This window comes from Cygnus olor, chromosome 3 (genome assembly GCF_009769625.2).
Source record: "Cygnus olor isolate bCygOlo1 chromosome 3, bCygOlo1.pri.v2, whole genome shotgun sequence".
NCBI lineage: Eukaryota > Metazoa > Chordata > Aves > Anseriformes > Anatidae > Cygnus > Cygnus olor.
In genome coordinates, this window is record NC_049171.1 from 34,134,360 (window position 1) to 34,138,888 (window position 4,529).

Consider the following 4,529-nt stretch of genomic DNA (forward strand, 5'->3'; position numbering starts at 1 on the left):
AACCACAACCCCCAGATCCCTCTCTGCGGGGCTGCTCTCCAGCATCTCGTCGCCCAGTCTGTACGTATAGCCAGGGTTGCCCCACCGAAGGAGCTTCCAGCTCCTCCTCTTTGTTGCCCATGCTGCGTGCATTAGTGCAGATGCACTTGGGCAGTTGGGCCATTGCCTTCTCCCCCCGGCCCTGACATTGTTCCCCCTGGCACACCTCTAACGAGCCTTATTTCATCCCCGTCCCCCTTCTTACCTAGTTTAAAGCCCTCTCAATGAGCCCTGCCAGCTCCTGGGCTATTATCCATTTTCCCCTTAGAGACAGGTCTGCAGCTATCAGGCCGGGTACCGAGTAAAGCACCCCATGGTCAAAAAACCAAAAATTTCTGTGTTGGCACCAACCTCTGAGCCAAGTGTTTATCAGGTGGGCTTTCCATGTCCTCTCTGTACCTCTCCCTGCCACTCTAGGGATGGAGGAAAACTTGACCTATACTCCCGCTCAATCTACTAATCGTCCCAGTCCCATAATTCCCGTTTAATAGCCTTCAGGCTTCTCTCTGCAGTTTCATTGCTGCCAGCCTGGACTATCAATAGAGGATGGTAATCAGAGGGGCAAAACAGGTTGGGAAGGTTTTTGGCAATGTCCCTTACCCAGGCTCCAGGAAGGCAGCAGACTTCCCTACGGGTAGGGTCAGGCCGACATATCGGGCCCTCTGTTCCCTTGAGAAGGGAGTTGCCTACAACAATTACGCTTCTTTCTTTCTTAGTGGAGGCAGTCTTGAGGTGTGGAGTTGAATTTCTCGCCCTATGCATCCTCCTGGGTGGACTTTTGACCTCACCCTCATCCACCAGTCTCTCAAGCTCCAGGGCCTCAAACCTGTTGTGTAAGGGCACCTGGGAAGGTGAGGCCGACAGGGATGGGGGTTGCCTGTGATGCCAAGCAGGGACCTGTTTCCCTTCCTCTTCATCTCCTAAGTCCCCTCCCTCTGCCCGACAGCAACAGGGCAGAGGGTCCACCACTGTTTGGGGTGTCTCACCCCGGAGCCTTTCCTTCAGGCCTGGCAGGGAGTTGCTCCACCAGTCTATCTCCTGCTCACACTCCCTGATAGCCCTTAACCTCTCCACCTCCTTGAGCTCTGCCACCAGGCTGACCAGGCCATCCACCTGCTCATACCTCTTACACACAGTGTCTCTGCCGCCCTCAGAGGGCAGCAACAGGCTCAGGCACTCCCTGCATCCAGAGACCTGAGCTGCTGCATTTTTGAGTGGGCACTCAGCCTGGGTGGCCACAGACTTTCTAGAAAGAGCTCTCCGCCTATTGCAGACCATGGCAGTTTAGCTACAGGTAGACAGCCAGTAGATGAGCTGTTCTGAGCGGGGAGGGGTGGTCTGCCTTCTGGAAGGGTGCCCTGCCTGCGCAAACTGCCACGCCACCTCCTGGTGGCCGAATGCTCTAAGGGCTGCCTTTGAAGGGCAGGGGAGGGGGCGCTGCTGGTTCCACCTACGCCTCGTCAGCCTCCCTCTGCAAGGGCTGCCGGACCGTGGCGTCTCCTTCGTCTGCTTCGAGTGGCCTTGATGCCGGAAAAAAAAAGCCCTGCCCGCCTCGAACACCCGCTCTGCTGCAGAACGCGTCTGCCCCGGAGCCAATCGCCTCAGCGAGTCCCAGTGAATTTGATCTGGGGTACAGATATCTGCAGCTTTCAGTTGAAAATGGATTTCTAACTTCCAGTGAGTTTCATGATTCAGGTTAGTAGGCTTATAAAGGCAATGAATAAATGCCCACAGTGGTTAACTGAAAGTAGAATATTGGGAAGTATATGTGTGGAGGTCTGAAGAACAGTGGAGGAAGGTAAGACTTGCAGCCTTGTCTTTCAGTTTGTACTCTAGATTTGGCACTGCCACTTACATATGCTGAGTGACTTCACTCCAACCTCAAGTTTCCCAAACTTGAATTTTATTCCTAACCTTGAGATCAACCTGAACAGCTTTTAGACAAGTCTTTTGACTCAACTGATGAGAAGACTAATATTATTTGATCCAATTTTTTTTAAGAGTGGCTAAGATAAAAATAAAAATAAAAAAGAGTGATCATAAGATGGATAATTTCTGGGCAATAACAATTTTACTTTACTGAGCCTGGTAAGATCTTCTGTATACTGCTACAAACAAGACAAACTCTGGGTAAAGAACATGGTTACTAAGATATTAGGGAAAAAAAGATCCTTTCTAACATGAGGGGATTAAAAGATCTTAGAAAAACCTATATAGAAGTGAAAATGATTGTTCTTTGTGAATACTGTGTAGCATAAACACCAAGAAAAGAATTTTTTAAACTGAAAGACAATACTACCACCAAAACACCAAGTATAAACTAACTATTACAGTTGTAGGCTGTTATATCAATATTTCAAATTATTTGAACAATGTAGCTTGAGAAGAACTTTCCAAAATTAAAGAAGTTAGAAGCAAAACCTAACCAATTTCATAACAGAGCTGGTTGAAATTCTGTAAATTACTATACAGTATGTATTATATATATGATTATATGACTTATACTGTATATATGATGTATGTTAAGGGATGATATTATATGATTTATACTATATATATGTTATATGTTAAGGGATGAGGTGTATATTATCTACCATTCCTTTATTCTTAACCTTTAATGCAATAGTACAATTTGAGCAGACAAATCTCATTGTGCCTTCAATACCTGCTTAAAAAACTTTCTTAATGTAGTTGTAGTAACCAAATATCAGAGAAGCATGCAATATTTTATTTGTATATTTGACACATACTCAATCTGAATGTAAGATTTGAATATGTTTTCACATCAGTGAAAGGAAAATAAGTCCACAATGTATCAAAAAAATATTTAGCAAGGATTTTTTATGGAACACATTTTGAAATTTGACTACACTTTAAATGTTATGGTTTCATTCTGTTGAAATTCTTTTTTTTCAATACTCTCTGTAGTTACTAGGGTGTATTGAAAGATCTTTTACAAGATCATTGAAAGGAGTAATTTCATGTGACAAGGCAAGTGAATCCTGGAGAATGTCATTGATACAATAATTCCTGTAGCAATCTGTATGTCCTTTAGTTTTGCAAGGATCTAATGCTTTCTCTGAGTAGGGTTTTATTTAGTATTTTTTTTGTTTGTTTGTTTGTGTGTTTGTTTTTTAAGCCTCATAGTCAGTGAACTATTCAGCTTCTGAAAACCAGCTGCTGACCAGTGGATCATCATGACTATTTTCACGTCAATATGTGATTGTTAGCAAAAAATGTCTGCATCTGTATTCACAAACTGAGCTGTGGCAAGACCCATCCTCCACCACTGAGCCCAGCTGGTAAAGAATAGCCGGTGTCTAAGTTAACAACCATTAGCAGCCTCTCAGAAAAGACAGACAACCAAATTTCATAATAAGCATGGTTCCTGGATTGTGCTAACCCTTTAACTATGTATAGGAGTTGTTTGGGATAGAAAATAATTTGTCCCAAAATGTCCAGGGACCATTCTAAAAATTGAATGGTAGAAGGGATCACATTGCAGTGCCAAGGACCAGATCTCAGAGGTGATTAAAGTATTGGTACAACGTGATGCCCATAAGTCCTATTTTAATCCGACTTTTCACATCCTGTATGAGTTATCAAGTGGTGTCTGATTTAAGTGATGCTTATATTGCTGATTACACTACAGCTAAAATTAAACCATCTCCTTAAGAAGTCTTTAAAGATTGCTTACTTTAGTCCTAATGCATCCTCAAGGCTCATTCTCAACTAAGACCATTATATTTCATATTCATGATTTTAATTTTTTTGTAGTAACTGGTTCACTGAAGACTTAGGTCTTCAGTTGCTAATTGTTACACTGTGTTTACTGGAGTAATTGATTGGAAAATATGACTTGATTTCTGCTGCTGACTTACTGCTTTGTGCAAACCTGTACTGATTGAAGTGTAACTGATGACTTTATTTTCTGATTTGGGTAGTGGTACGTTTTCCTTAGGCTGAATTTAACTCTCATATAAGTAAGCAGATGCACTTATTTCACGTGATACTTCTTAGGCAGTAACACTAAAAAAGAAAAAAAGAAAAAAAAAAAAGTATGTGCTGCAGGAGACTCCAGTACTACTATCAAACCATAGCATACAGTCACATAAATTAACCAGGTGGTAAATACTGTAAGGTGATATCATCATCTGAACTCGTTTCATCTCTTGGTTTTTGTCAGAAATCCCCCACAGAGATGGACTTGAAATGCACTCCTGTCACTGTGTATACAACTAAATCTTTTGGTGTATGCAACTAAATATTTCTCCCCTCACTCTCTATGCTTCACTACACTTACAAATGGATTATTTCCCTTTCCTCCCCACAGGTGTGCAATCCTGTCCATCTGCTTCCATCCCCTATGACTGTGATCTCTGACATAATAAACTCTAACAAGGGAAACAAGAGACTATTAAGAACCTTAGTTTCTGAACAACTAGTCAATAGCAATATTTTTTATTGTCAGCAGCCATTTATTAATATAA